The following is a 13,196-nucleotide window of genomic DNA, read 5'->3' as shown; positions in this document are numbered from 1 at the left end:
TCCGGTGAATAGGATTCCAGCTGCTGTCACATGCTTGGAGGCTGTTCTCTCCTGGCTGCTGCCATCGCTAAAAAACTCACTGGCACTTTTACTCCATATCACCATCCCCTCCTCCTCACTCCTTGCCTCTATTGCTTCCAGTGAAGTGTGTGTGTGTGTGTGCATGATGCATGATCCCAATTCGTTGCCTCCTAATTGGAGTGTTGTGGACTTCAAACGTCACAGAAACAACCCCCCCCCACACACACACCTTGTCTGCTCCTGTCCCTCGTTTATTTTCTCTCGTGTCAACCCGTCTCACCTAATGCACACTTACCAAGAAAGGATGGTGCAAGCCAAAAGAAAACAGGTCAAATGTGATGTGTGTCCATCACTTTGTTCCTTCACCCCATCAGATGTGAGTGTGGCTGGTCTCGTGATAGAGGAAGAAGGAGCTTTTTTTTTGGGGATGTGCTCGCTTGCTTTTGTGTGCTGTTGATAAGGGCACTGCTGTCACAGGAGGGCTGCTGTCACACACAGAGCTGCATACGCACACTCACATCTGGACCCACATCAAACTGTCCAGCCTCAGTACAGCATCAGAGCACTGTTGTGGTTTGAATTCAGAGTTCTGATGTGGACGCAGGCAACTTGAGCTAATTCAGGTGGCACCAAACGAACCAGATGTTATTTTTTTTTTTTTTTTTAAATGAAGGGTAAATATAAGTTCAGATTGTAGATATATATATAAACACACATATACATATATATATATATATATATATATATATATATATATATACATATATACGTATATATACATATATATATATACATATACAATATGTGGCCATACAACATAAGTGACAACAGTCTTATTGGAATCAGCCATGTCATCATCGACCTGCACCAGCAGTGCAGCAAAGCCAAACAACAACAACGTATGAATATGTGCACATTTGAGCCATTTTAGGGTGCAGTCGTGTTCACATGAAAGTCACATGCAAGACACTTGAGGTTATGAATGTGAACCACAAACCTGATCCGTGTTGAATCGTAATTAAACAACGTGGCCAGAGTCAGACTGGGTACAACACTGAAACTATACGTTAACTCCTGTCTTTCAGTGAGCTATATACTGTATAGAACAAACCAAATATGCCACATATTATAAAAAAATATAAAAAATATCTGTGCAACTGCTTCAACATTCAGCATTCACTGTGCTACAATACGTTTCTTTGTGCCTACTAAGAAAAATTATGGTTTTAAATTTGTATTTCTACCGTACAAAAATGAACCTTGATGGCCGAACTTGCCCCAGCCTATAATTATTTAAGAATAAATAAAATCCTTACTTTATATAACCACCACCAGGCCAACTATTCAATTTATTATATCAAACACTTCAACATCCCATTTTGATGGTTGGCAGAAAATGAATTATACAGGATCATGATCTTCTGGCTTTGATTCTTGCGTCATGAGGTTGGTATGAATAGGTTCAACAATGTTGAAAGAAAACTGAAAAGCTTTATACCCTGACTGACTTAACGAAGCTATTTCCTCACACACATTTGTCATAGGTTGGTCAGTCACTGCTGAGAGAGACAACAGGAGACCTATAGCCACAACAATACAACACAAATGGAACAGTTTGCGACACATAAGCTGCTAACAGACACGACAGAAAAGACATTCATTTCTTGCTTTATCCGTCTTGCCGATCATAAAGTGAAATCCACTTGTAAACTTTACTGACTTGAAATATGTTTTAAGCAGTGGAATCTGTCACCTAAAGTCAGAGCTTAGAAAAGAAAATAAGCAGTTTGAAAGCTTTGTTTTCTATAGCTGCTGCCCGGGCAAAACACATTTCTGCCACAGTCTCTTCATACCTCACACCACCTTCACTCTGCTGCAGATAAGCACTCCTTCCACAGAGTCGCCTTAACATGGCAGCTCGTCTCCCCTCTGCACTACCAATTCATTTATTCTATATGGTGTATCAGGCATATCATCCGCCATATTCCACAGTTACTATCCCAGGTATCCAGTCAGCTCCTTGATGTACCCAGTGATCTCCAGTTTTCTCCCTTTGCAGCCCTCGACACACGCGACACTGCAGGAGTCTGACCAGAGGGTCGAGGAGCAAAGTAGACGTAGCTAGAACATACAATATAAGAACAAAGTGGCCTCCTGCTTTCCTTCTTGAAGTCAATCAGGAAGTAACAATAAACTGACTAGCTACTAGGGGGAAACTTTGCTGATTGCAAAAATACCTTTGTTTCAATGGAGGTATATGAGAAATGAGCCTACTTCTTACTTGATTTTTAATGTCAGTCAACATTTTCCTGAGTTTATATTTTTCAAGAGAACATGATGTCAGTGTAAATTATTTATAGAAACACAGACCAGTGTGATTGACAGCTGGTATTGTCCAATAGGAGCCTGGGTGCAGGTGAGTCTCCAGTTGCAAAATGTCAACATGACAGCAGCCAAATCAAGATTCTAATCAGGATTTTATATATATACATATATATATATATATATATATATACATATATATATACATATATATATATATACAGCATATATATATACAGTTCAGTATTTGCACAAGTTCATTTGTTCATTTCAGTTTGTAAAGTGTTATTTATGTTGATGGATAATTAGACCCTGAGAGTGAGTACTTTGTTGTGATCAGCTGTAATAACCACATCCATGTGCTGTTAAAAGGCATGCGATTTCAGAAATAGAGTGAAGAGCACTGATTATTAATCTGAACTGAATGTTCGCATCATGTTCATTTGAAGACAATAATATACATGGCTGTTTTTTTTGTTTTCTTTTCACTGACAAACTCTTACAATCCAAACTCCCAAGGTGAACCTTACTTTACTCAGTTTGGGCCCTTCAGTAAATAGAGACCTGCGATGAAACTGCAAGTGCACAGAAATACAATATGAAACTTTAATGAAGATTCTGATTTCCCATAAGTCCTGCCTTTGCACACTGCTTAGATCAATTGCACAAAACTGCTTTTCTTAGCCACAGCTTCTAATGTACGTCTAAGCTTTCAGATTTGAACAGTACTGTTAGTCTGGCGTTGTTTTCTGCTTAGACACTAAACATGCTGACACAAAGGCATTTTACTGGCAACTAGATTTAATCTATGGCAAACTTGCCTGGACAATGTGACTAAAGCATACAACTTTTTTAAAACATTTGCGATAAATAGTGACACATACGCAGATGTTTAGCTGAACAAATAAATCTGACGTATGATAAATCTGATAAATGTTTTGTTGCTTGCATGTTTGCTCTGAATAATATACTGTTTAAATAAAGGTTATTTGGAGAAATGTAGGGGGCAGAATTGCCTTTTCACTGAAGAAGACAAATCTCAATTTTCGTTTTATGCTTCTGATGAATAAAAATGCAGATAGCATTTGTACTGTGCTGATTTTAATTTCACCTGATACAAAGTTAAACATGATATTAGGTATTAGGTTAATTGTTTGTAGTGATTGTAATAATTAGAGAAAAATCTTGGTACTGAGAAAATACATTGCAAACTACTAGCAGTAATATTGTTTATTTTTTCACTTTTCACACAGAAGTGTGAAGCTTTTGCACACATTTTTATTTTTATTTTCCGGTGTTTGTGATTGCTTTGTCTGCATTTGGACGACTGGAAACACTCAAAGATTAGAGGGTGCTATGCCATTCTCAGCTGACAAAGGGCGATAGGCGGGGTACACCCTGGACAGGTCGCCAGTCCATCGCAGAGCCACAAACAACCATTCACTCTCGCTTACGGTCAATTTAGAGTGTCCAATTTACCTAAACGTCAAATCTGCATGTCTTTGGATTGTAGGGAATCCGGAGAACCTGGAGAAAACCCATGCACACATCGGGAGAACATGCAAACTCTACGAAGAAAGGCCCTTGTTCCGACTGGGTCGCAAACCAGGATCTTCTTGCTGCAACGGACACCAACCGTGTACCATCCTCAGATCCCCAGATATAAAATATGTATAATAAAGTTATATAGGAAAGCTATACACCAGCATGTGTTTCAAAACCAACGTGTTTGGAGTTTTCCCTGAAGCTTTGGGCAGAAAGCAATTCTGGTCAGGTAGGTTTCCTTTGAGAAAAGCTGTTTCTTTGATACAAATGATATTATTTGAATTAACATTTGAAAACAAGGTAACAAGGAGAAAGAAAAAACTGCAGTACAGATTGCGTTTGCTCATTATCGGATGGTTGTGGTCAGAATTACAATCTCTGAACATCTGGTGACTGTGCTACAAACCCAGAGAAAATGCATTGTAATACAAATTGTAGACAATTTTTTTTTGTCCAAGCCCATTAACCCTTTGTAATAGATTAAATCTAGGTGTGGTAGCATTTAGCAGTAACTTAATTTCACAGACAGGCAGTATATATTTTAATGACTCACATAATCTCGCAAAGTCCCACACAAATAACCTGAGTAATGGCAATGATGGAAAACAGAGATGCAGGGTACTCAGAAGCAATCTATCCTGGTGGTCAGGGTTGAGCGAGTGTGTTTTTGTAACAAGTTGACCTCTGCTGGGTGCTTTCCCCTGCAGGAGGACACGATAGACTCCAAATCCTCTTTGATTTCCAATAACATGTCCTGTACTCTAATAGCTCTCGTGGAGTAGACGGCCATTAGGGGACCAAAGAGGAGATGACAGGTCCAATTGAGTGTGAGTGTGTAGTGGAGGAGAATAAGGTGGGGTGTGATGTACGTGTGTGTGTGTGTGTGGCACGATGACTGTCTGTGTGGGTGTGTGGGTGCTGGGAGGTTATTGTCAGAGTAATAACATTTACTGTATGTTCTATTGCAAACGACAAATATAGGATTGTAAACAACTGCAATTACTGTGATGCGCTTAAGTACACATGAGATTATATTAATAATTTGCAAAAGAAATGTATCTAAGTCATACACATATTTGTGCTAATGAAGTGCAGAGCATTTTCATTTCTTTTAACAAAGATGACATTTGGGCATAACGATCAAGTTTATATGTTTATTAAGTTACATTTCTTCACCAGCGTCATATCAAATCATAGAGGGATTTAAATATGAATGGTTGCACACTCCATTTCTCTATCTGACTTCAAACAGTGTCAGTTTGTGTGTTTGTAGTGTAATAATGCAGACAAACGTTTAAACGGCACCTTAGAACGGTAATGCTCATTACTGTTTACTATCGCTGAATAAATCCACAACTATCACGGAAGGCTTTGCACATAAATGACCACCAGCATTGCAAACAACTTCTGACAGCCTCATAGTCCCATCAAGCACTACGTGATTGAGCAAATAATAACAACTCACTTCACTTCACAAAGGAAACAAGTGGAGTCGGCACCTCCCAACAATGAGCTGGTGTTTACATAAAAAGAAGAGAAATACCTGCTTGGTTTGGTTAACTTTACCAATTCACCACTTAAGAACATCATGTCATGCATTCTGATTGGTAAGATGTGTACCCATGATAAACATACATCCAGGACAACAAGGAGGTTTTCTGATTGGTTATGATGTAATCAACATTTAGAGGTAATTAAAAACCATAATTCACGATAGCTGCGCACGCAAATCTGTCTCTGTGGACAATTGTAGTCAGAATGTAGTAAGCGATTACCACAACAACAATAATAGCATAGCTTACTGTTTCCTCTCATTGTGCTACTCTCACATACAGAGACTGAAAACACGCTCTTACAGACTTTCAATTACACAACACAGCCACACACACACGCGCACACACACAGATAGAGAAAAGACTGCACATACAGAGACACAAACAGAGGCAGACTGGCTGTTTGATCCAACTCCAGTATCCAATAATTCAGCAGTCTGCTCATAGACATCACCATAACGGGGACATAAAACATGCACAAGGCCCACATTTGGAAATAACGTGCACATTGCCTGTGGTTAAAAATGCAATGTTTGAAATGTTTGATTTAGGCTTTTCTCAGCTTCGTTTTTTTTTTCTTTTTCTTGTGAGTGTAACAAACATCACAGCTCGTCTTTTAACCCCCACAAATCATAGTTTTGAGTCTTTTCTTGTCGGTTTAGTCCATAAATGTAAACAGGCGGACAGATGGGCAAGAATCATGAAATGTTTCCAGACTCAGTTTATAGTGTAATATCATTCTAGGTTCTTTAATATTTAAATTAATATCAGCAGATTCAATAGTGAAACACAATGAGAAAGGGAGTGAATTATAAGAAGCTGATAGATTATTAAAGAAAGCATAATAATGAGAAGGCTGAGAACAGAGTTGATGGATTTTTCTTTTAATTATTGGTTAAAAATAAATGAAATTGTCTAACACATGTAGACAGTGGTATGAAGCTTCTTGGCAAAATTACTTACATGCCTCCTAATTTTTGCTCCAATTATGCTTTCCTTTCCTTTCCTCTCCCCTCTCCTTTCCTTTGCATAGACATTATGTTTGACTTGTTAGGTTTAACAGAAAAACACAAGTTCTCTGCCAAACATATGAAATTGCTAAAAAACGTGCGTTACATACACGCCCTAATTAAGAGTCTGGGAAATGGTATTAGACATTAACGGTGATGTAAAACTATTATTTGAAGAGAAAAAGATTATGTTTGGCAGGATTAGTCATTAGTGTAACAGTGTAGCAGCACAGCAGTGGTGACAGCTGTGACGGGGTGTGTTGGGAGAAAGAGGAAACTCACTGAAAACACACACACACGTGCAGTCACCATAAACACACACACATTTTGCAGGGGCCAAAACAACACATGGGTCTGCAGTGACAGAGGGCAAAAAGACGGTCCTTCTCTGTCCCTGTGAGTGCCTTCTGAAGTTATCTGTGAGCAGCAGAGCGGATAAAGGATGTCCTTCTTGATGCCTTGTTCACGGCTGAGCTCGATACATGTGCGCTTTCATGAGAATGGCTTCAAAATGAGCACAGCTGAACGTTACAGCTGAACGTTATGTATCGCAAAACCCTTGATTTTGCTGCATATTTATTAGCTTCGTGGCATCCAGGACACTGTGGACCAGAGCAACAGCGCATATAAAGATCACATATAGAGACAGACCCAGCGATATAGGCTGTTGCTGGTCTTAAAATTATTACAAGTCTTGTGTTTTGTTGTGTTGTGGGGCAAATACTATTACACCCAGGGGCAATCTGCAGCATTCCTTTATTAAAACAGCTCTGGACCACTTCTGTAGATTCCTGCTCAGATACTAAAGTGATATCCTGGCAGAACTACACTTTCATTGTCTTGTGAACAAATACAATATATAAGAGACAGGAGACTCCCAGGATAACAACAACCCAAACACAGAGAAGTGAGAAGCAGAGACTCTTTGTCACGTGGATAGACTGAAGAACACATCATTGAAGTTGAGCTAATAATGTAAGACATAATGGTTAGTGTGGTGACTACAGGGGGCAGAAGCTTTAACTCACAATTCAGTCCCGTAATCACCAGAGCCAGGGGATTACCTGTTGTAATTACCATGTGATAAATGACAGGTCAAAGGTTCAGAGGTTCTCAATGGGAGCTTATAATGAATCATACAATATGCCCTCAAGCAAGAGAAGAAAACCACACCTGCTTACTCAAAGAAATGTCTCGCCGCTCCTAAGAAACTCATTTCTGAATATTCAGACAATGTGGATAAAAAAAACAATAATTTTATTAAATAAAACCACCTTGTTACGTCATGTCAAATGACACAGCACACAGTCAAGGCTGATACACGATGGTACATGATTCAAAGTTTGTTGTGCCAGTTGATCCGTCATGGACCAGTCAAGGACACTTCTCACTCTCAGGGAATATTCTATGCTGCAGTTACATTGCCATCGATTTACATTAGAATTACACGTGTGACCTTCATGACCTTCATAGGGCTTTAGAGGGTCATGGGTCATGGGGGTGCATTCAGCATGGACGCCGGTGTCAGAGCAAATTTCAATTTACTTGACAAATACTTGAGAAATACTATAAATAATTTAGAGCCATATCCAAGTAAGGCACATGCTAGCAGAGCAAATCAATGTGCCCTATGTGGTTAAATTAGATGAAACGATGAAATGCAAAGTTACAAAAACATCCATCACACCATAAAGGCATATGCATATATATACAGCACACTGATATTTGTTTAATTCAAGCTGCATAGAGATCACAGTTATTTGTGTCCTTGTCTTGTAACACAGTCTAAACTACTGGTGTCTGTTTTGTTTGTTCAAGCCAGACAGTCTTAGAATAACAGAGGGAAGCTGAGTTCCTCTTTTGAAAAAGACTTTTTTTTTTTACCATGGAGGATTTACTTTCATCTAGAAAAAGAGCTCTTCAGACCAACAAGTGTTATCTTAGAAACTACCCACAGCTCCTCCCAGAGCTTATTAGTCAACACTTTGAAAGAAAATAACCACATGTGCCTGTGGCTGTGATGGTTATTGCCTAATTTCCCAACTGATTTGTGTGGAACTCACCACCACCAGTTCTGCCTGTACTGAGAATGTGCTGAGTTAGCGTACTTCAGACAACATCCTTGAGTGCCACAAACACCTTGACAGTGCACCCACTGGATTGTTCCTGATTCTTTCTTTCACTTACACAACGTTTGTATCTCTTCACTTTCAAAATGTGTGTGTTTCCCCTTACTGGAACACTTTACTAAGATATTTAGTGCTGGTTTTCCATCAGGGAAGAACTTTTTCACTTTGGGCAGGGCCTGTTTTACACGGACTCTTCTTTTTGTCATTAACAAATAATATTATTCTGTTAACAGAGCCATTTAAAATGTTACAAAACCTCAAACAGCCAGTATATGTATGCTGGTATATAACAATGCATGTGTTTCATACTGCAGTAAAAGACCAGTTCCACAGCCGGCTCCCTCCCTTCCATAACATCTAGCCTACATTATTCTCTGCATCTCATCTCTCTTTATTATTTAGTCAATGAGATAAAAAACAACTCCGAATCCCAAGTCTACTCATTTCGAGTCCTTCTTCTCTTCTCTCTTCTCTCTCTCAGCCACACAGAGACAACACCTGATGAAAAGTCGATCTTGAGCTGAATAATTACTTCATCAGGCTGAGATGAAATTGGTTTATTTCCACATTAATCGGTTATTTATCTGAAGGCATATCTGGTACTTCCCAGGCTGTGAGCCTGCCCCCAGGCACCTCCCATACTTTATAACACTGCCTTCATTACCCAGCCTGCTGAAGCTGGCCATAAATGAAAGACAGAAGATGTGGCAGGAGGCAGCGGAGGAGAAATGTAAGGAAAGACGTATAATAGGAAATGAGAGGGAAAACCTACAGAATAAGTCAGTTGTGAAAAAAGATAGTAACGGTGGAGATGAAGCAAGCGAAATGGAGAGTGAGTGAGGATGAAAGTGAGCAGGGGTACAGCAGTACACAGAAGACACACCAAAATGGGGGGGAAAAAGAGATGAAGAGCAAAGCCATAAAATATATGTTGGAAGTTATTGGAGTCTGTCTGGATGAAAAATGCCATCACCATAAAATAATATTAGAATTGGTCTGGCCTTATGGCGCTGATGAATACAGATGCTGCCCAATAGGGTCTCGGTCTGGAGGGAGCTGGCTAATTTGAAGAGCCATTCTACCTATAGAGGGCGGTAATATTAAAGGATATTAAATAAATGGTTCACTGTCAGTTTTTAGCTTATAGCCACACATTTCCATCCCATTGCTCGTTTAGGTGTCAGACATATGGTCCAATCATTAAGCTACTAAATCGCCATGTGGAGGATTTTTTCCTGAAATTGACCCACAAACCAGAGCACAAATTGAGCTGCTGCAGCTTTATACTCAATTTGGGTTTTACAGAAGTTTTGTAACTTGAACATATAAACCTTTTATAGAATGTGTATACTGAAATTAGAGCCTATTTGACTCTCTTCCCATTCTAGCACATCATTAATAATTGTCCTTAAGGGGAAAGGCATCCCACAAAAGTAATGACAGCTGGGTGAAAATCGACTCACTGAAATGTGATCAGCAAGATATATTGATTGGACGTTATTGAAAAGAGAGCTGGATGTCTTTATTAATTCAACACCGGGATAATGCCTTTCAATTGAATCAAGTTTTCCGGTTTATTGGCGTCATCAGCAAACCATAAAGTCATCAGGATCAGAAAATGCCACTTCTTAATGTCTCTTAAGGTTAGTGGTACCATTTAGATATATTATGTGGGTTAGAAAATAAGTGATAAACTATATAGAATGTAATCCGTCAAACTAATTTGTCAGGTTGTTGTCACATTACTGGTTTGTTACACTTCAAGTTGTCAGCATTATTCCTGCTACTTCCATACAACACTACATGACTCACCTCCACATCAACACATTGTAATAGTAACAATGCTCTACAGTAGCTCCTTGAAATTCACAGTTCTTATATTCACACATCATCACTTCAGCCTCTCTCTTTTATGATGTACAGCCTCTTTCATATGTTGTCACTACCATAGGAAACCCACCATAAACTGCTTGATTTATTCTTCAATACAGTGTAATGGTTATTTTCCCAGAGAAAAAAAAATATCAGGATGTGCAACAACAGCCGGTGCAGAGGTCAAGATAATTTGAACCTTTACAGAGAATAAAGTCAATAAATAAGGGATGGAAAACAGAGGGGAAGGGGGAAAATACATTTTAGATAAAGCCTGGCACATGATGGGGACAAGTGAAGAAGTCTTATCTCTTTATGGTCTGCAGGACAGCTAATAACCACACTATATGTCAATCTGTTTGTGTGTGTGTGTGTGTGTGTGTGTGTGTGTGTGTTTGTGTGTGTGTGTGTGGCCACTACGTTCCTCTGGGGTTTCTTGCTATTCAATTCTTTTTGGGTGATCCAGTTTTGTACAACTGATTCAAAATTAATAAAAATAATAAAGAAACAATTAACAAAATAAACTCTATGCATGCACACTGATATAAAAAAGGGAAACAAACTGTGCTTTTCTTTTTTGATGGGTTTACCACTCTGTCTGCACTGTTACTGAGCTTCCTTCTCTTTTTTCCCCTCTGGCGTTTGCTTCTGTACCCTCTTTCCCTTTCTCTTCCTATTTTCCTCTGCACCTACCGAGTTCTTCTATCTTTCAACATTCTCTTGTCACTTCATTGTTTTACTTCTCCTCTTCCTTCACCTCCCCTTCATGCTGCAGCTTTGTCTTCGTCAAACATTCTTAATGTTTAACAAAGCTATCAAACAGCTCTGCTCTTAAAAGAGGTAACTGCATAGTACCTCAGTGCAGAGGGGTGGGGACGGGCGACCCCAAACTGTCATGGAAACCCATGTCACATGTGATTAGTGACTCACCATACTCACCCACTGGAAGCCTAGGATGAGGGAGCAGGAGGGGGATTTGCTATGGGAAGCACACAGTGTTGTATGTGCATGCATGCATACTTTCGGTGACTTAAACTCATTCTATCAAGTCCTAATAATTTCACACATTCATGGAAGGATGTAAACACATGTACACATACACACACACTCATTTGCTGTACTCACAAATCAACCATGTTGTCTCCTTTGAAATATCTTTGTAATACATGTGGACACATTTCCAAGGTATGTCAGAAAAGAAAATATGTATAAAGTCTGTAATAAAATGATAAATAAAATGATGATGAATTGTACTTTAAACAAAACAACATCCTATTTAGAATATGGCTTATTTTAGAATATTAACTGTATCCTCTCTTGTCACTGGAGTTATCATGTTGATTATGTAGATTATGTGAGCTTTCCAGTGGCGGCCCATCCATAGAGGGCACTAGGGCGCCACCCCACCAGTCTCACATGAAGAAGAAGAAGATAGGAATCATCTCAAATAATTTATAAAAACATGGAAAATTAGAAATAAACAAGCTACATATTATACAACCCATGACTACTACGTATAATCTGCGTTCAAATGTAGTTTAAAAACGTTCTCTCGCTCGTTTACAGCGAGTGCCAGTCAAGTGTGGCACAAATCTTTACCATAGACTCTCGCTATAGTATATAAGTATAGTCTCACATGAGATAAGGGTTAGGGTTATAGGGTAATAATAGATTACTGCTAAATTCTGAGGTATACTTTAAGCAGGTGCTTGTTGAGGAATAAAGAAAGGACATAATGAGGCTTATTGATTACTGTAATTACACTTCAAGTGGTATTAACAGAGATGCACGTTAAGCTGAGATCTAAATGTGGGTCAGTTAGAGACTGCTTTGTCAAAGCAACCTGACACATGATGTATGAAATTTGGATAAATGAGTCTCTTCTATTGTAACAAGTAACAAGTGCAATTGTAACATGTCATTTTAAGCATATGTTTGGGAAGTACTGGCAGGGTAATTGTGGTTTATGCTCAGCACATCCATCTGTTCGTCCATCTGTCTTGAAAACACAGCTGATTTTAGGTCACAATATGCGAGGATATTTGTTAAGGTTATTTAAAAAAAAAAAAGTAATGCTGTAACTTGTAAGTGCAATTCTTTACCTGCTACAGGTGAATTTAGCCTGTGACTGTTATTCTTTTTAGCAGTGCTACTGTGAAAATCCTTGAAACATTCTAAACATCCAAAGTTTTGCACCTACTTAGATTTTCTTTGCAGAACTTTATTTTGAAAGTGTTACAGCTGTCCCTTACCCTAAAAATAACTGAGCAGGGTAGAATAATTTTACTGCATGAATATTTACTGAAATAAATGAATAAACAAATAGGAGTACCATACCGCATACCAATCACAAGTTATTAATGATGCTGCTGCAGCAGAGAGGATGAAGAATTCTGAACAAAAGGTCCTGAGCAAATGACCTCCCCAAAGACGTCCGCACACGGAGATTTGGACAATTGCATAAGCATTATGAGCCAAACTCCTAAGACTTGGGTAAAACATCAAGTTTCAGCCAGAAACTGAATGAACTCTGTAACTATCTTACAACCGGTGCAATGCGGCAAACCGCAAATGTTAGTTTTCAACTGGCTCAGGTGTTATTTTCATGCACAGAACCTGCGTCGTGTAGGGATGTGGTCAGGCGAATTGCTATCTTGAGGCAGCAGAAAGTCACTGTGCCACTGGCTAACAAAAACCTGGCCTTATGATGCAGTATTGTCATGCTTATTTAAACAGCACGTTAT

General features: G+C 39.0%; 1 protein-coding gene across 2 annotated transcripts in view; it reads right to left on the bottom strand.

Annotated features, from left to right (window-relative positions):
- Positions 1-13,196, bottom strand: part of LOC131459659 (MAM domain-containing glycosylphosphatidylinositol anchor protein 1) — a 138,211-nt gene that overhangs the window by 56,925 nt on the left and 68,090 nt on the right. The window lies entirely within an intron of this gene.

Source organism: Solea solea, chromosome 5 (assembly GCF_958295425.1).
Source record: "Solea solea chromosome 5, fSolSol10.1, whole genome shotgun sequence".
Taxonomy (NCBI): Eukaryota; Metazoa; Chordata; class Actinopteri; order Pleuronectiformes; family Soleidae; genus Solea; species Solea solea.
Note: the sequence above shows the minus strand (reverse complement) of the source record. Positions and strands in the feature narration are given on the sequence as shown.